The 20,224-nt window shown below is 36.7% G+C and overlaps 1 protein-coding gene and 1 pseudogene across 4 annotated transcripts in view; one reads left to right on the top strand and one right to left on the bottom strand.

The window, feature by feature from the left end:
* ZC3H12B (zinc finger CCCH-type containing 12B) overlaps positions 1 to 20,224 on the bottom strand; it is a 425,024-nt gene that overhangs the window by 93,473 nt on the left and 311,327 nt on the right. The window lies entirely within an intron of this gene.
* Positions 8,846 to 9,805, top strand: LOC106995227 (mortality factor 4-like protein 1 pseudogene; annotated as a pseudogene).

The following is a 20,224-nucleotide window of genomic DNA, read 5'->3' as shown; positions in this document are numbered from 1 at the left end:
GGGGAAGCTGCAGTGTAGAGAGGAAATGGGTGGGCTTGTGTGTGATCATGGGTGCCACCCCACTTGAGCTCTCTGCCAGTCAGGCATGGTTCATCATTTCAAAAGCTATGATCTGAGCTCCCAAAGCACTGCAAACAGGCAAAGCCAGGCTGGGGTCCCAGGAGACCCCAGCACACCAAGGGGTGCTCAGGTCAGACTGGTCTTGTCTGATGAGCAAGATCACCCTGCAGAGTTCAGGTCTGACATTTCCCCTAGGGCTAAAATCTCCTATGGGAGCAAATTGAGCCTAGGAAGATGGAAATTGCTGGCCATGCTCTGCTACAGATGCTCCTGTAACAAATACTCTGGGACCAATATCAACTGGCATGCTGCCCTTACCACTTCTCTAAGCAGCTCTCTTTGCCAACTCAAGTGTCTATGATGTTTGAGGGGTCTTCTCTTGCCAGAATTCCAGAGGCCTGTGGCAAGAGCAACTTGCTTTTTCCCAGTTCAATTCACCCATTTCCCCAAAGTCACTGGCAGACAGAAATGAGTTCTGGTGCACTGTAGCCCCATGCAGTGTTCTCTGCTTCCTCCTGCTTCAGCCTAGCTTCTGTGTCTTCCCTCTGTCCATTCTCCATGCCTTCCCTCTGGAGATCTGTTAGGAGTGTGCTAGTCATCCTAGTCCTAGTCTCTTGGTGGCAATTGTTGTTCCTGGTTGCATGTAGTTGGCCATCTTTTCCCTGCTTCTTAATGGAGTCTTTAGGGGTTTCTTTAGGTATAGATTCTTTGTCAGGAAAGAAAGATAATTTGACTTCTTTTACTGTTTGGAAGCCTTTTGTTTCTTTCTCTTGCCTTATTGCTCTGGCTAAGACTTTCGGTACTATGTTGAATAAAAGTGTGGGCATTCTTGTCTTGTTCCATTTCTTATGAAGAATACTTTCAACTTTTGTCCATTCAGTATGATGCTGGCTGTAGGTTTGTCACAGAAGGCTCTTATTATTTTGAGATATTTTCCTTCAACGCCAAGTTTGTTGAGGATTGTTATCATAAAGAGATGTTGGATTTTATTGAAAGATTTTTCCTGCATATATTGAGATGATTTTATGGTTTTTGTTATTAGTTCTGTTTATGTGGTGAATCTCATTTATTGGTTTGCATGTGTGGAACCCACCTTGTATCCCAGGAATAAAGCCTCCTTGATCATGGAAAATTAACTTTTTGATGTGCTGCCAGATTCAGATTGCTAGTATTTTCTTGAGCACTTTTGCCTTATGTTCTTCAGAGATATTGGCATAGAGTTTTATTTTCTCCTTGTGCCTTTGCCTGATTTTAGCATCAGTGTAATTCTGGTTTTGTAGAGTGAGTTAAAAGGGAGTTCCCTCCTTCTCAATTTATTGGAATAGTTTCAGTAGAATTGGTACCAACTCTTCTTTGTATGTCTAATGGAATTCAACTGTGAATCTATCTGTTCCAGGACTTCGTTTGGTTGGTGGGTTTTTAAATTACTGATTCAATTGTCCAATCTAATATTGGTCTCTTCAGGGTTTCCATTTCTTCCTGATTCAATATTGGAAGGTTGTGAGTTTCCAGAAATTTATTCATTTCCTGTAGATTTTGGACACAGTTTGTGTACATAGTTACTACTAGACTACCCTTATGAGAGATCCTTATGGGAGTTCTAAACATGAAAATGAAAGAATAATATCTGCTACAAGAAAAAATCACTTAACTACAGAGTCTAAAGACTCTACTACAGCAACCATATAACAAAAACTATAAAGCAATCAGCTAACACCTTCAGGATAGGATCAAAACCTCACATATCAATATTAACCTTGAATGTGTAAATGGTGTAAATATCCCACGTAAAAGGTACAAAGTGGTAAGTCAGATAAAAAATAAGACTGATTCATCTGCTGTCTTTAAAAGATCTGTTTCACATGTAATGACACCCAAAACATTTTTGAATGCCAAATATCCCCTTGTGAGTACTAAGGATTGTTCTGAAGACAGAGAATGTGAACTGGTGGCAGAATGCTAGAACATTACTATGTATCCACAAGGAATTTAATAGATATTTTCAAATTATGTAAGAAATGTTTTCTCATTAATTTTCAAAAAGATCTTTTATCTGTTTCTCCAACTTTAGAATCACTTTTGTGCTAGAGAATCATGCATGTTATCAATACCCTTCTAGTTAATTTTAAATTATATATTGAAAAACTATAATTGTATCTATTTATGGAATAGAAAGTGATGTTGTGATTTTTAAATATAAGGTGGAATAATTAAGTCAAGTGAAGAAACATGCCCATCACCTCAAATTGCTAACAGTTTTAGTAATGAAAACATTTGAAATTAAGTGATTTTGAAATGTGTAGTACTCGATTATTAGCTACATCTACCACATTGTACAATAGCTTTTTAAAAAGTCAGGCTATTCTGTCTATGGAGTAGCCATTCTTTTATTCCTTTACTTTCTTAATAAATTTGCTTTCACTTTACTGTATGGATTCACCTCAAATTCTTTCTTGCGCAAGATCCAAGAACCCTTTCTTGGGGTCTAGATTGGGACTCCATTCTGGTAACATCTTTCTGATGGGCCCCAAATGGATGATACTGAGGACACCTTTGGCCAAAAGGAAATAGACTGCAGCACCAATTGGCTGACTTTGAGTAAGTTGTGGGGTACCTGGGTAAAGAATGGGATTGGGTTAGAGGTTCAACTTAGAGGTTCAACTTAGAGGAGTAGGAGTCTCTTCTAAGACAGAGAGGGTTAAAGACTCCTGTTAATAAAAAGCAAAAATGCTTGACCGAACTTGGGTTCAGGGACCAACTTAGGAATGTTAGAGCCCTCCCAAATATTTAGGGAGGTGGAGGTCCCCCTTCTCAGTAAAGTCCCTATTGACTAAGAATGGGTTTGGCAGTAAGAGATGTTAACTCCTATTCTCTTTGGATTAGTCTGCCTTTCACTCTTTGCTGATGTCTGTGGATGACAGGATTTGGCATGTACAGGGTCATGGGACATGGGAGCTTTGCTTCTTCCCAAAGCGGGAAACTTGAGAGCTAATGGAACTGGTGAAAGAGGTCTCTTTGCTACCGACAAACCTGGACTTTTGATTCACAGTCGCTGCAATAGGTGGGTCTTTCTCTGGCCTCCCTGAGCTCCTTGCCTTTCCCACTCTGCCACAGGCAATGCTTCTCTCCCTTCCTCTCCTTTCTCTTTTCTATATTTTCTGTTACTCAGGGTGACCGTCTTGCCCAGAGACCGCATGTTGAAACTCTTTCAATACACTCTGAATAAATTAAAGATGACAGGACACAACCTGGAGCAAATTTAAGTCTTGCCAGTTTGATATTGGGTGCTAAGCAGAGTGGGTAATATCTGTTTTGCCACATGTATTTTGCTCTGGCTGGAATGGAATATGTTAATCTAGCTTCCCCAGGCAGTCCGTTGGGGGAAAACTTGCAAAATTGAGAGGATTTTGCTTTTCATTCCGTGATTTTCCTTTGTGTTGTGGCTTGGCTCCCAGGGCAATGGTGTAGCGGGCTGGGTCGCTAGCGCTGCTCAGGGAAAGAAAACCCAGAAGCATGGCAAGCCAGCAAAAGGGTATGAATTTCTTACCAGTTAGGTTTCCAGCTTCTCTGTGCAAACTGGTTGAAGGAATGATAAAAATCACTCTTTATCTCCTCTGTAAAGTCTTAATTAATGAGCAAAAGGATTCAAGAGGCTAGTCTTAAGCTGTAGTGAATTTGTTATACTTTGTGCTATGAATTTGTCTTTCTGTATCTTTCTGTCAGAAAGAGGGGTCCCTTAGGATAGAACATGGGCCTAGGATTCCTGTAAGCCTTCTGTTCAAGATGACGTACCAAACTGGTCAGTTACAAACTATGCTACACTTCCCTGAAAAAACAAAAACAAAACAAAACAAAACAAAAACCTAGATGAAGTTTCCTTCTCATCTTTTTTTCATGTTCTTGGGAGCTTGACCTTGAAACCATTTGGTGGTACTTTCTCTTGGTCTCTGCCATCCAGGGAACAGGAATTTTGGGGTTCATGTCATAATTAGCCCTAAAAATTATCTCGAGCAGTTAAAAGGCTTTGCAAGCTCAAAATTGGCCTGCTCTAGGCTCCCTCTGGGAAGAGTAATGAAAGCTGCCCAATGCTGTAGTCTGGCAGTTAAGGCTTTGCCATTTTACAATGGTACCCGGGTTCTTTTCTCAGCTTAGGGAACGAGTCCTTTCTCATTTGATATCGGTGTGACCTTTACAATTTGTTGATCTATTCCCCTCCAAGAACCGTCTTGAATTTTCCTTTCTCTGAGCTACCTTTGAGGAGTCTAGATTTTGTAAAAACTCTTACCACCTCTTTGAAAATACCTTGCATACTCGTTGTTAAGTTATAACCTTAGTAAAGGCTTATTGGTTTCACTTGAGAGGTTAACTTTGGTAAAGCTAAAAAGCCAGAAATATTGGCTGTTTGGCTGTTGGGTAATAGATTTAAAAGAACTTTCTTTTTTAAGCACTATGGTTAAAAAGTCAGCTTAATTAAAAGTGGATATACAAGCTCCAACAGCCTGGGACTCCTTCAGAAAAAAAGAGGAGGCGCCACAGACCCCATTTTGAAAAAATCCTCTGTCCCTCTGACTTCCTTATGAAACCCTAGGAATTCGAAGTGGATAGATCCTTCTCAAAATCTAAGGCTTTGTTCCATTTTGCATTGCATTATCTGATGTATTATACTTTGGGGGTATCAGAAATTACTTCATATTATGAGAGAGCTTTGATGTATAATAACTAGGTAGGAAATATAGTTTTGCGGATAGCTCATGGAAGTTATGAGGAAATACTCCACTCTCTGCACATTTGGATCAGAGAAGCATGCTCTTAGCCACCTGGAAGGTATGGAAGTGTCCCCACACTGCCACTGAGAGATAAGACTCCCGTGGGGGATGGGGCAATCACAGACTGGACTGATTGGGTTGCTTTGTAATGAAATGCATGGTAAGATCATTGCACTGTGTTGTTTCATAGCATTTCCCTTTTTGGAGATCTAAGATTTGATATAAAAATGGGACCCTTAATTTTGGGGGATCTGTTTTTGCCTTCCAGTTGTGCCAGCTCATTAAGTCAGAGAAACTGGCACTGTTCCTCCAAGAGCTCCACTCTGAAGCCAGTAATCCAACTAAAAATTCGGCAAATGAAAAATCTTATAACTACTGGATCTTCTTCTGTCTCTCTGTGCATTTATATGTGTTGTGTGTGTGATGTTTATACATAAAGGCGCTCAAATTAAAGGGCTTAAAAATATTTTTTCAGAAAATCAAAAAGCGTAATGCTCTTTAGTTTACGTGACTTAAATAATTTTGAAAAATAAAAACAATTTTACATGCAAGATATGTAAGGAAAGTGAAATGTGTTTTTGGTGAAAGATTATAAGAAGGTATAGGAATGTAGATTTTTCTGCCTAGATTAAAGGGTTAAAGGATTGTTTTAAGTTAGAGAGGAAAAAGCTGAAGGTTTTGGCAAGTTGTGAAAGGTTTGTGAAAAATTAATCTTGTAAAAGAAATTCTGCGTGTGAACATATTGGCTAAAGTTAAAGGAGTATTATTCAGTTTTTTCATAAATTGAACATTGGAATAAACGCACAACAGGGTTTTCTGAGAGCAGCGACCTGATCTTTAATAAAAAAATTGTAAAGGGTTATAAAAGTTTATAAGACTCTTACAAAAAAAAAAAAAAAAAAAGACTCTTACTTATGGCCGGGCGCGGTGGCTCACGCCTGTAATCCCAGCACTTTGGAAGGCCGAGGCGGGCGGATCACAAGGTCAGGAGATCGAGACCATGGTGAAACCCCGTCTCTACTAAAAATAGAAAAAAATTAGCCGGGCGCAGTGGCGGGCGCCTGTAGTCCCAGCTACTCGGGAGGCTGAGGCCGGAGAATGGCGTGAACCCGGGAGGCGGAGCTTGCAGTGAGCCGAGATTGCGCCACTGCACTCCAGCCTGGGTGACAGAGCGAGACTCCGTCTCAAAAAAAAAAAAAAAAAAAAAAAACTCTTACTTATAGTCATATTGATTAAGATTGGATACATTTGTTTATAAGGTTTTATTAAGAATTAGGTTTGACATCAATAGTACACTAATGTAATGGTGAAATATGGTTTATTTGGTATAAAAATCATACAGGAAACATTGTCAAAAATGAAATGGTGTTTGGCTTTCTTTGGACTGTATTTGTATAAATATGTTTTTGGTATGTGTTCCTAATTTGTGAGAAACTCCTATAATTCTGATGTGACTTAGTGTATGTTCTTAATAGTTATAATCGTTGTGTAAAATTGTTGTATGCTACAGAAGGAACAAAAGTTTCCTTATCAATTGTGGCTTTAATCGTGGCTGTCCTAAGACTTTTTGTCATACACAGAAATTTGTCTTGTTTTGGTCCTCTTTAGAAGGTTGTTTCATAGTCAACTATAGAACTCTAACAGGTGTTTTTAAATGCAGATTTCTGATAACTTTGGAGATTGTGACATTAGAATAGAAGAAAAAAACTTTCAGGACTCTGATGGAGAGCTGAAATATTCATGGTTATCAAGCAGGATAGGTGATAACTGCATGGACTGAACTAATAGAAGACTGAATTAATCTTTTTGACTTTTTGCTTAAAACATTGCTAATCCTTTGTTTTATTTTTCAGAGTCAAGAAAACTTTTTTTGGGGAGCTATATACAGCTTTTAACAATTGAGTAAACTGTACTCCTGTGAACAAAATTTGGAGGATTTTTTTTCTCTCTACCTGATTTCTCCAGTATTCGGAAACTAGTTGTGATTACACTTAACTTATGGCAACATAGCTATTTGCATAAGTACAATAAGAATCTATTTTCCTTTGCAGCAGGACACAACTGGAGAAACTGGTTATTTTACCAATGCTTTGACTGGAATGTTGTGCTTTTCTTTAAGAAATTCAACTTGACTTATAGAGCCAATAAAAGCCCCTTGCTAAAACTGGCCTCCTACCTTGTCTACACAGTACCTGTGCAGAGTTCCTTACCTGTGGTAAGTAAAGATTGTCACTTTCTGACAGGCCCAGGAGCCCCAAGTTTATATTAGATCCTCAGGAGGAGAAGAATTTACCCAACTCACAGGCATTTGATGCCACAAACCCATGGCTGTGTTCAGCTTTAAAAAATGTCATATCTGAGATTCCTTATGGAACAGAGTTCCATCAAAGCCAATTTAAAAGGAGCTTATGTGACAAATAATTATTCTTGCTGCACTTTATACAAATAATCAGGCCAAGTATAATAATCCAAATTGGTCTTACCATGATTTGTCTTTAGTACAAATGGGAGACTGGAGAGAGAAAAATTATGTTTCAAAAACTATGTTATCTAATAGTTATTAGACAACATAGTTATCTGCAATTTAGACTGATTGCTTATTTCTGTGAATCAACCAGTGATCTCTGGCTGCATCCCAGAAGAAACAAGAGGGATAGGTAATATAAAAATCCGGATCAGTATCAATATTCTAATTCTAAACACATATTGGAATCATCTAGCAACCCCATATCAGCTTGGTTCCAACGGTTGCACAGTTCATGGACTGCCTTCTTATTTAGTTTACTTTGGATAATTTTGCTTATTTTGCTTCATTGTTGTAGAATATAGTGCTGTTGTACTCTTTGTATAGGAACACAAGATAAGTTTACTGAATGTCTTCTTAAATTGAACATTTATTAATCTTCCAGATATCACCTTTTGTTGGAACTCAGAGTTACGAATGCCCCTTGACATACTGAAGCTTTCTGACTGAGCTCCTCTCTATCCCAAATACGAGAGACCTTAATAGTTAGGGAGGAATATTATTGCCCCTGTTCAGCCTGAAGAAGTTACAGAAGACAAATTTTCATCCCTCTACAATGCTTAGGATTAATTGTTCTCTTACAAAAGGGAGGGGGAGAAATATGCAAGAGGTGTTTGAACCAGAGCAACTCTATCTTGAATACGGGCTGGGTAAAATAAGGCTGAGACCTACTGGGCTGCATTCCCAGGATGTTAAGACGTTTTTAGTCACAGGATGAGATAGAACGTTGGCACAAGATACAGGTCATAAAGACTTTGCTGATGAAACAGGCTACAGCAAAGAAGCCAGCCAAAACCCACCAAAGTTAAGATGGCAACAAGAGTGACCTCTGGTCATCCTCACTGCTTGTTATACACTAATGATAATGCATTAGCATGCAAAGAGACACTCCCACCAATGCCATAATAGTTTACAAATGCCGTGGCAACGTCAGGAAGTTACCCTATATGTTCTAAAAAGGGAAGAAACACTCAGTTTTGGGGATTGCTCACTCCTTTCCCAGAAAACTCATGAATAATACACCCTTGCTTAGCATATAATCAAGAAGTAATAATAAATATCTTCAGTTGAACAGCTCAAGCCACTGCTCTGCTTACAGAGTAGCCATTCTTTTATTCCTTTACTTTCCTAATAAACTTGCTTTCACTTTACTGTAAATGTAAATAAATAAATATTAAACTTATTTTTCCTATCTCACAGGCTTTGCACCCTTAGACTAGTATCTTTCCATTCTGTCTACCCCTAGCTTATGGTAACCAGCATTCTACTCTCTGCTTCTATAAGCTAAATCATTTTAGATTCCATGTATAAATGAGAATATACAGCATTTGTCTTTCTGTGTTTGGCTTATTTCACTTATCTCAATGTTCTCCAATTTCATCCTTGTTGAAAATTAAAAAAAAAAAAATCTTCGTTTTAAAGAGCTAAATAGGAGCGAGTAGGGTGTGGTAGTTGGGGGTGCTGGAAGAATGAGGAGGCAGTGAATCACTTATAAATGATGGCAAAGGAGGAGCCAAAGCCGAAACTCCAGGAGGGTGAGTGAGTGCTGCACTCTCTTCGGCCTCTTTTTTATGAAGCAAAGTGCGTAGAGGTTGCCATAAAGGACAAACAAGTGAAATACTTTGTACATTACAATTGTTGGAATAAAAATAGGGTTGAATCATTCCAGAGAACAGAGTAGTCAAATACGTGGACACCAATGTGCAGAAACAGAACTTTAAAAAGTCAGTCAGGAACAACATGCAGAGGGAAAGATGAGAGGGGCTGCCCCAGGAAATAAGACATCTTGTGTGCAACAGAAAAATATTGACGTGAAAACAAAAAAGAAGAAACAGAAAAAACCTGGAAATGGAGATGGTGACAGTAGCAGTGAGATTCTGCAGCCTTTTTGGAAGAAAAGGGCCTGGGTAGATCCTACTCTTGAAAATGAGGAAACATTTATGAACAGAGTTGAAGATAAAATAAAGTTCCTGAAGAGCTAAAACTATTGCTTGTTGATGACTGCGACTTAATTACCAGGCAAAAACAGCTGTTTTATCTTTCTGCAAAGAAGAATGTGGGTTTCATTATAAAGGATTATGCAAATTACAAGAAATCTCATGGAAACACAGATGATGACTATGCTGTTAATGAAGTTATGCCAGGGATAAAAGAATACTTCAACGTAATGTTGGGCACCCACCTACCCTACAAATCTGAGATAACTGTATGCTGAAATTCTTGCAGATCACCCTGATGCAGCCATTTTCCCAGTGTATAAAGTGCCATATTTACTGAGATTATTTGTATAAATTGGAGCAATGTTGGCCTATACACTACTGGATGAGAAGAGCCTTGCTTTATTACTGAATTATCTTCATGATTTCCTAAAGTACCTGCAAAGAATTCTGCAACTTTGTGTAGGGCCAGTGATTATCAAGTGGCTCCTCTTGAGTACCATTGTAAAGCTGTGTGAGAGGCACTATCACTCAGTTATGTTTGGATCTCTGTAAACATATTTTTTGTTCTTAGACTTTCTCTTGTACAAATGACGTATTTTGAAGATGTTAGTGTATAACAGAATTGATGCTTGTTTTCTGTTTGATTTTAAACAGAGAAAATAAAAGGGGTTATAGTTCGTTTTTTCTTTTCTTACTTTTTAAAAATTTCAAAGTTGCTAGTGGTGTATTCAGTGATGGATGACAGAGAAACATTCTATAGAGTGTTTTATTGCCTAGTTTATGAAGCTGCATTTGAATGCTGCTGTTTCTATTCCTTTGACACTATGCCCTTTTATAATACATGGTAATCCTATATGACAAAATGCTCTGATTCCTAATACCAAAGGTTCAATTCATTGTAACAAGTGAACACACTCATTCATTTGTGCTTCTTTTTTTACGGTGCATAAAGAGCTCATCCTTTGCAAGCCATCCATGTTGTTCTTCAGAGTTTTATATTTGCTCAAATTGTTGGAGAATGGTGGCTTTTTTCATGGTTTTTATGTTTGTGTCTAATGCAAATTTTAACAAAACAGACACAATGTATGTATACCTAGTTTTCTGGAAGGGTCAGTCTTTTAGGAATTGTTTTTAAAATCTTTAATAAAAATTTTTAAAAATTCCAAAAAAGCTAAGTAGTATTACACTGTATGTACATCTATATGTAGATATGTAGATATAGATATAGATCTATGTATATTTGTATCTATCTATCTATCACATTTTCTTTATCCATTTATGTGTCGATGGACACAGGTTGATTCTTTAACTTGGCTATTGTGAACAGTGCTGCAATGACATCTCTGAAATACTGATTCTAAATGTTTTGGGTAAATTCCTAGAAGTGGGATTGCTGGATCATATGGTAATTTTATTTTTAGTTTCTTGAGGAGTCTCCACACTGTTTTTCATAATGACTGTACTAATTTTTATTTCCCCAATAATGTACAAGTGTTCCCTTTTCTCTCCATCCCTGCCAAAACTTAATCTTTGTCTTTTTAATAATAGCCATTCTAACAGAAGTGAGGTGATATATCAATGTTGTTTTAATTTGCATGTCCTTAATGATTAGTGATGTTGAGGGCTTTTTCACATCTGTGGGCCATCTGTATGTCTTCTTTTAAAAGTGTCTATTCAGGTTTCTAGCCCATTTCTTTTTAAAAAGTGAGTTAAATTTTATTTTATTATTTGAAGTTAATGTGATTATTTAATACATGCATATAATTTGTAAAGTTGAAATCAGTGTGCTTGGCATATCTATCACTCTAAAAAAGTTGTGTTTTCTTTATGTTAGAACTATTCAAATTCTTTCTTCTAGCTATTTTTTAGTAATACACTAGATTATTGTAAACTATGGTCATGCTGACAATCTATCTAACACTAGGTCTTATTTTTTTTCTATCCAAGCATATATTTGTACCTATTAATCAACTTCTCTTTATCCTCCCTACCCTGTACTATTCCTGGCCCGTGGTAATCCCTTATCTGCTCTCTATCTTCATAAGATCCACCTTTTTACCTTCCATGTATAAGTGAGAACATGCAGGATTAGTCTTTCTGTGCTTGGCTTATTAAACTCAACAATAATGACCTCCAGTCTCATCCATGTTTTTTGCCTATTTCTTAATGGAATTGTTTGTTTTCTTTCTATGGAGTTCGTTGAGTTCTTTATACACTGTGGTCATTAACTGCTTATCAAATATATGGCTTTCAAATATTTTATCCATATGAGTAGGTTGTCTCTTCACTGTATTAATTGTTTCCTCTGTTGCACAGAAATGTTTTATTTCAATGTAATCCCATTTGTCTATTTTTGCTTTTGGAGTCAAGTATTAAATAACATTGCCCAGGCCCTTATGCTTTCTTCTAATGGGTTTTGTAGTTTTAGGTCTCATGTTTAAATCTTTAATTTATTTTGAGTTAATTTTTTATAATGTGTGAGACAAGGGTCAAATTTTATTGTTTTGTATATGGATATTTGGTTTCCCCAACACCATTTATCGAAGAGATTGTCCTTTTCTCATTGTACATAATTGAAACCTTTGTTGAAAGTCAATAGACCATATATATGTGAGTTTATTCATTTATTTCTGGGCTCTATATTCTGATCCATTTTTTGATGCATCTACTTTTATTTCAGATCCATGCTGTTTGAATTACTACCATGTTGTAGGACAGTTTAAAATCAGGTAGCATGATATCTCCAGCTCTGTTCTTTTTGTTCATAATTGTCTTAACAATTGGAGATTTTAGGATTTTTTTCTATTTTTAAGAAAAATGACATTGGAATTGTGCTGAATTTTTAGATCACTCTGAGTGGTATAAACATTAAAAAAATAATTCTTTAAATCCATAAACATGGGCTAACTTTTTATTAACTTATGTTTTTCAATTTCTTTCATAAATGTTTTTATAGTTTTCATTATATATATCATTTGCTTTGGTTAAATTTGTTCCTAAGTAATTCATTTATTTATTTTTTGGAATAGTTATTGTAAATGGAATATCTCTCTTGATTTATTTTTCAGATGGTTCATTGTTAATGTAAAGAAAATCTATTGATTTTTGTTTCTTGATTCTGTATTCTGAAACTTTACTAAATTTGTTTACCTGTTCTAGTTTTTTAGTGACATATTTAGAATTTTTTCCATATAATATCATGACATCTGCAGATAGCAATTTCTTTCTCATTTAGATGACTTTTATTTCCTCTCTAGCGTTATTTCTCTGACAAGGACTTTCAATACTATGTTGAGTGGAACTGGCAAAAGTGGGCATTTTTCTATTATTCTGGATATTAGGATACATGTAGAATGAAAGTCAAAGAATAGAAAAAGGTATTCCATGCAATGAAAACCCAAAGAGATTTGGGGTAGAAATATTTATATAAGGTAAAATAAACTTTATGTAAAAGCAACTGCAAAAAGAGACACAGAAACATTTTATAATACCAAAAAGATCAATTTGTTAAAAGAATATATATATGAAATTGCAAATTTACATGTACCCAATATTGGAGCACCTAAATACTAAAGGCAAATACTAAAGAATCTGAAGAGATAGATTGCAATACAATAAGAGTAGGGTACTTAAATACCCCACTTTCAATAATTATCAGGTATTCAAACAGAAAATTAATAAAAAACAGAAGACTCAAAAAACAGTTTTGATCAAATGGAAACAAAAGACATACAGAGAATATTCCATCAAGCAGGACTATAATACACACTCTTTTCAAGTGCCCATGAAACATTCTCCAGGATAGATCATAGGTTAAGCCACAAGAGGAGTCATAGAAATTTTAAGAAAACTTAAATCATATGAAGTAACTTTTCAGATGACAATGGTATAAAACCAGAAATCAATAACAGAAGAAATTTAAAAAATTCACAAATATATGGATATTAAACGTGTTCATGAACAACCAAGGAGTCAATAAAAATTTTTAAAAGGAAACTGAAAAACATCTTGAGACAAAAATGAAAACATATCAAACTTATGGAATGCAGCAACAATAGTTTTAAGAGAAAAGTATATTATAATAAATGCTCACATGAAAAAAGAAAGGTCTCAAATACATAACTTAACATTATACCTCAGTGGAATAACTCAAGATGGATTAAAGACTTAAATGCAAATCCTGAAACCATAAAAACCCTGGAAGAAAACCTAGGCCATACCATTTAGAATGTAGGCATGGGCAAAGACTTCATGACTAAAACACCAAAAGCAATTGCAAGCAAAGCCAAAATTGATAAATGAAATCTAATTAAACTAAAGAGCTTCTGCACAGCAAAAGAAACTATCATCAGAGTGAACAGGCAACCTACAGAATGGGAGAATATTTTTGCAATCTACCCATCTGACAAAGGTCTAATATCCAGAATCTACAAGGAACTTAAACAAATTTACAAGAAAAAAAACCCAAAACAACCTTATTAAAAAGTGGGCGAAGGATATGAACAGACCCTTCTCAAAAGACAAAAATCTATGCGATCAAGAAACATATGAAGAAAAGCTCAACATCACTGGTCATTAGAGAAATGCAAATCAAAACCACAATGAGATACCATCTCATGACAGTAAAAAGGGCAATCATTAAAAAGTCAGGAAACAACATATGCTGGAGATGAATAGAAGAAATGGGAACATTTTTACACTGTTAGTGGGAGTGTAAATTCGTTCAATCATTGTGGAAGACAGTGTGTCAATTGCTCCAGGATCTAGAACTAGAAATACCATTTGACCCAGCAATCCCATTACTGGGTATATACCCAAAGGATAATAAATCATTCTACTATAAAGACACATGCACACGTATGTTTACTGCAGCACTATTTACAATAACAAAGACTTAAAACCAGACCAAATGCACCTCAATGGTAGACCAGATAATGAAAATGTGGCACATATATACTATGGAATTCTATGCAGCCATAAAAAAGAATGAGTTCATGTCCTTTGCAGGAACATGGATGAAGCTGGAAACCATCATTCTCAGCAAACTAACACAGGATCAGAAAACCAAACACCACATGTTTTCACTCATAAGTGGCAGTTGAACAATGAGAACACATGGACACAGGGAGAGGAACATCACACACCTGTCGGGGGGTGTGGGGGCCCCCACGACCTGGTGTTGGGTCTGATCACCCCAACACTCAACACAATAATAACTGTATATGATAAGGCAACAACATTGTATTCATTGTTGAAAAATTAAAACCCTTTTATCTAAGATCCAGAACAACACAGGGATGCCAACTCTCACCACTTAAATTCAACATAGTGAAACAAAAAGCAGCAGAAACCTCTGCAGATGTAAAAGTCCCTGTCTGACAGCTTTGAAGAGAGCAGTGGTTCTCCCAGCACGGAAGTTGAGATCTGAGAACGGACAGACTGCCTGCTCAAGTGGGTTCCTGATCCCTGAGTAGCCTAACTGGGAGACATCCCCCACTAGGTGCAGACAGACACCTCACACCTCACACAACTGGGTCACCCCTGAGATGAAGCCTCCAGAGCAAGAATCAGACAGCAACACTCGCTGTTCAGCAATATTCTATCTTCTGCAGCCTCCGCTGCTGATACTCAGACAAACAGGGTCTGGAGTGGACCTCAAGCAAACTCCAACAGACCTGCACCTGAGGGTCCTGACTCTGAGAAGGAAAACTAACAAACAGAAAGGGCACCCATAAAAAAACCCCATCAGTACATCACCATCATCAAAGACCAAAGACAGAGAAAATCACAAAGATGGGGAAAAAGCAGTGCAGAAAAGCTGGAAATTCAAAAAATCAGAGTGCATCTCCCCCTCCAAAGGAATGCAGCTCATTGCCAGCAACGGAACAAAGCTGGACAGAGAATGACTTTGATGAGTTGAGAGAAGAAGGCTTCAGTTGATCAAACATCTCAGAGCTAACGGAGGAACTACGTAACCAGTGCAAAGAAACTAAAAACCTTGAAAAAAGAATGGAAGAATGGATAAGTAGAATAATCAATGCAGAGAAGATCATATAAGAAATGATAGAGATGAAAACAATGACACGAGAACTACGTGACAAATGCACGAGCTTCAGTAACCGACTCGATCAACTGGAAGAAAGAGTATCAGTTATTGAAGATCAAATGAATGAAATGAAGTGAGAAGAGAAGTGTAGAGAAGAAAGAGTAAAAAGAAATGTACAAAGCCTCCCAGAAATATGGGATTATGTGAAAAGACCAAATCTACGTCTGATTGGTGTGCCTGAAAGTGACGGGGAAAATGGAACCAAGTTGGAAAACACTCTGTAGTATATCATCCAGGAGAACTTCCCCAACCTAGTTAGGCAGGCCAACATTCAAATTCAGGAAATACAGAGAACGCCACGAAGATAATCCTCGAGAAGAGCAACTCCAAGACACATAATTGTCAGATTCACCAAAGTTGAAATGAAGGAAAAAATCTTAAGGGCATCCAGAGAGAAAGGTCGGGTTACCCACAAAGGGAAGCCCGTCAGACTAACAGCAGATCTCTCAGCAGAAACTCTCCAAGCCAGAAGAGAGTGGGGGCCAATATTCAACATTCTTAAAGAAAATAATTTTCAACCCAGAATTTCATATCCAGCCAAACTAAGATTCATAAGTGAAGGGGAAATAAAATCCTTTACAGACAAGCAAATGCTTACAGATTTTGTCACCACCAGGCCTGCCCTACAAGAGATGCTGAAGGAAGCACTAAACATGGAAAGGAACAACCGACACCAGCCATTGCAAAAACATGCCAAAATATAAAGTCCATCGATGCTAGGAAGAAACTGCATCAACCAACGAGCAAAATAACCAGCTAATATCATAATGACAATATGAAGTTCACATGTAACAATATTAACCTTAAATGTAAATGGACTAAATGCTCAAATTAAAAGACACAGACTGGCAAATTGGATAAAGAGTCAAGACTCATCAGTTTGCTGTATTCAGGAGACCCATCTCACATGCAGAGACACACATAGGCTCAAAATAAAGGGATGGAGGAAGATCTACCAAGCAAACGGAAAACAAACAAACAAACAAAAAAGCAGAGGTTGCAATCTTAGTCTCTGATAAAACAGATTTTAAACCATCAAAGATCAAAAGAGACAAAGAATGCCATTCCAGAATAGTAAAGGGATCAATTCAACAGGAAGAGCTAACTATCCTAAATATATATGCAACCAATACAGGAGCACCCAGATTCATAAAGCAAGTCCTTAGAGACTTACAAAGAGACTTAGACTCCCATACAATAATAATGAGAGACTTTAACACCTCACTGTCAACATTAGACAGATCAATGAGACAGAAAGCTAACAAGGATATCCAGTAATTGAACTCAACTCTGCATCAAGAGGATGTAATAGATATCTACATAACTCTCCACCCCAAATCAACAGAATATACATTCTTCTCAGCACCACATCACACTTATTCCAAAATTGACCACATAGTTGGAAGTAAAGCACTCCTCAGCAAATGTACAAGAACACAAATTATAACAAACTGCCTCTCAGACCACAGTGCAATCAAACTAGAATTCAGGACTAAGAAACTCAATCAAAACCGCTCAACTACATGGAAACTGAACAACCTGCTCCTGAATGACTACTGGGTAAATAACGAAATGATAGCAGAAAGAAAGATGTTCTTTGAAACCAATGAGAACAAAGATACAACATACCAGAATCTCTGAGACACATTTAAAGCAGTGTGTAGAGGGAAATTTATAGCACTAAATGCCCACAAGAGAAAGCAGGAAAGATCTAAAATTGACACTCTAACATCACAATTAAAAGAACTAGAGAAGCAAGAGCACACACATTCAAAAGCTAGCAGAAGGCAAGAAATAACTAAGATCAGAGCAGAACTGAAGGAGATAGAGACACAAAAAACCCTCCAAAAAATCAATGAATCCAGGAGCTGGTTTTTTGAAAAGATCAACAAAATTGGTAGACCACTAGCAAGACTAATAAATAAGAAAAGAGAGAAGAATCAAATAGATGCAATAAAAAATGCTAAAGGGGATATCACCACCGACCCCACAGAAATACAAACTGCCATCAGAGAATACTATAAACACCTCTACACAAATAAACTTGAAAACCTAGAAGAAATGGATAATTTCCTGGAAACTTACACTCTGCCAAGACTGAACCAGGAAGAAACTGAATCCTTGAATAGACCAATAGCATTAATAAAATAATGTTTATTACGGCACTATTCACAATAGCAAAGACTTGGAATCAACCCAAATGTCCATCAGTGACAGACTGGATTATGAAAATGTGGCACATATATACCGTGGAATACTATGCAGCCATAAAAAACGATAAGTTCGTGTCCTTTGTAGGGACACGGATGCAGCTGGAAACCATCATTCTCAGCAAACTATCGCAAGAACAGAAAACCAAACACCACATGTTCTCACTCATAGGTGGGAATTGAACAATGAGATCACTTGGACACAGGAAGGGGAACATCACACACCACGGTCTTTTGTGGTGAGGGAGGAGGGGGAGGGATAGCATTAGGAGATATGCCTAATGTAAATGACGAGTTAATGGGTGCAGCACACCAACATCGTACATGCATACATATGTAATAAACCTGCAAGTTGTGCACATGTAACCTAAAACTTAAAGTATAATTAAAAAAAAATTCATTAAGTATGTTTGTTATTGTCATTGTTTACAGAGGTCTGTCTTTCTCTTTGATGACCTTGAATAAAGACAATGTAACTTAAAAAAAAAAAAAAATCAACATAGTATTGGAAGTCCTTTCCAGAGTTATCAGGCAAAAGAGAGAATTAAGAAGTATCCATATAGGAAAAAAAGAAGTTAAATAGTTGTTGTTTGTTGACAACATAATCCAAAATAAGAATATAAAATATCAAATAACAAAATCAACACACAAAAATCTGTAGGGCTTCTATGTACCAAAAATGAACTTTATAATAATTCCATTAAAATCACTAACACACAAAAAAATACTTACAAATAAATTTAACACTGAAAACCATAAAACATTAATAAAAAATTGAAGAAGTAAAAAATAATTGGAAAAATTATTCCATGTTCATGGATTGGAAGAATTAATATTAAAATATTCACAAAAGTTAAGGTAACCTACATATTCAATGCTATTCTGATCAAAATTTCAATATTTGTAAATGGAAAGAGAAAAAAATATCCTAAACTTTGCATGGAACCAAGAAGAACCCTAATAGCCAAAGCAATCTTGAGTGAAGACCAAAGCTGATAAAATCACACTACCTGATTTCAAATTCTACTACAAAAATATAGTAATCAAAACAACATGGTACTGTCATAAAAACAGACACATAGACAAATGGAAAAGAATATGAAACCCAGAAGTACATCCATACATTTATGGTTAACTGATTTTCAACAAAGATGTCAAGAACACAAAATGAAAAATGAGCAGTCCCCCCAATAAATGTTGTTTGGGAATGTGAACATCCACACATGCAGAAGAATGAAATTAGTCCCTTTTGTCCCACCACACACAAAAATCAACTTGCTACAGTTTTGTCTGTTTGACTCTTTAAAAACTCATGTGGAAATTTAATTTGCAATATTGGAGTTGAGGCCTAATGGAAGCTGTTCCAGTCATGGGGGCAGATTCCTAATGAATAGATTAATGCCATTCTTGAAAGGTGGGGGATGGTAGGTGAGTTCTCGCTGTATTAGTTCCTGTGAGAGCTGTTTGTTTAAAAGAAGCCGGCACCTCCCTCCCATCTCTATTGCTTGCTCTCTCACCATGTGATCCTTGCATGACAGATCCCCTTCAAGTTCGAATATGACTGGAAGCAGCCTGAAGTCCTTACAAGAAAAAGATGTTGGTGACATGCTTTTTGTTGTTGCTGTTTTTGATTTTATTTTAGGTTCACAGGTACATGTGCACGTTTGTTATATAGGGAAATAACACATCATGGAAGTTTGTTGCATAGATTATCTAATCACCTAGGTAATAAACATAGTACGTGATAGGTAATCTTTCAACCTGCTCCTTCCTCCCTCCCTACACCCCTAAGTAGGCTCCAGTTATATTGCTCCCTTCATTGTGTCCATGTGTTCTCATCATCAGCTTCCACTTACAAGTGAGAACATGTGACATTTGTTTTTCTGTTTCTGCATTAGTTTTTAAGGGTAATGGCATACAGTTCCACCCATGTCCCTGCAAAGGACATGTTCTCACTCTTTTCTATGGCTGCATGGTTTATAGGTACTGTTTTCTTTATCCAGTCTACCATTGATGAGCGTTTAGGTTGATTCCATGTCTTTGCTATTGTGAAGCATTCTGCAATGAACATACATGTGCATGTGTCTTTATAATAGAATTATTTATATTTTGGGGGCATAAACCCAGTAATGGGATTGCTGAGTCAAATGGTAGTTCTGTTTATAGGTCTTTGAGAAACCACCAAGCTGTTTGCTGCAATGGCTGAACTAATGTTCACTTACACCAACAGTGTACAAGCATTCCTTTTCCTCTGTAACCTTGCCAGCACCTGTTAATTTTGACTTTTAAATAACAGCCAGTCTGACTGATGTTAGACAGTATCTCATTGTGGTTTTGATTTTCATTTCTCTAATAATCAGTGATGCTGAGCTTTTTTGTTTTCATATGTTTCTTGGCCAAATGTGTGTCTTTTATTTTTTTAAGTGACTGTTGTATCCTTTGTCCACTTTTTAATGGAGTTATTTTGTTGTTGTTGTACATCTGTTTAAGTTCTTTATAGATGCTGATTATTAGATCTCTGTCAGATGCATAATATGAAAAATTTTCTCCCATTCTGTAGGTTGTCTTTTTACTCTATTGATAGTTTCTTTGGTGGTGCAGAAGCTCTTTAGTTTAAT

The sequence above is a fragment of the Macaca mulatta genome, chromosome X, assembly GCF_049350105.2.
Source record: "Macaca mulatta isolate MMU2019108-1 chromosome X, T2T-MMU8v2.0, whole genome shotgun sequence".
NCBI classification, from domain to species: domain Eukaryota; kingdom Metazoa; phylum Chordata; class Mammalia; order Primates; family Cercopithecidae; genus Macaca; species Macaca mulatta.
The sequence above is the reverse complement of the archived record's forward strand: the minus strand, read 5'-3'. Positions and strand labels throughout refer to the sequence as shown.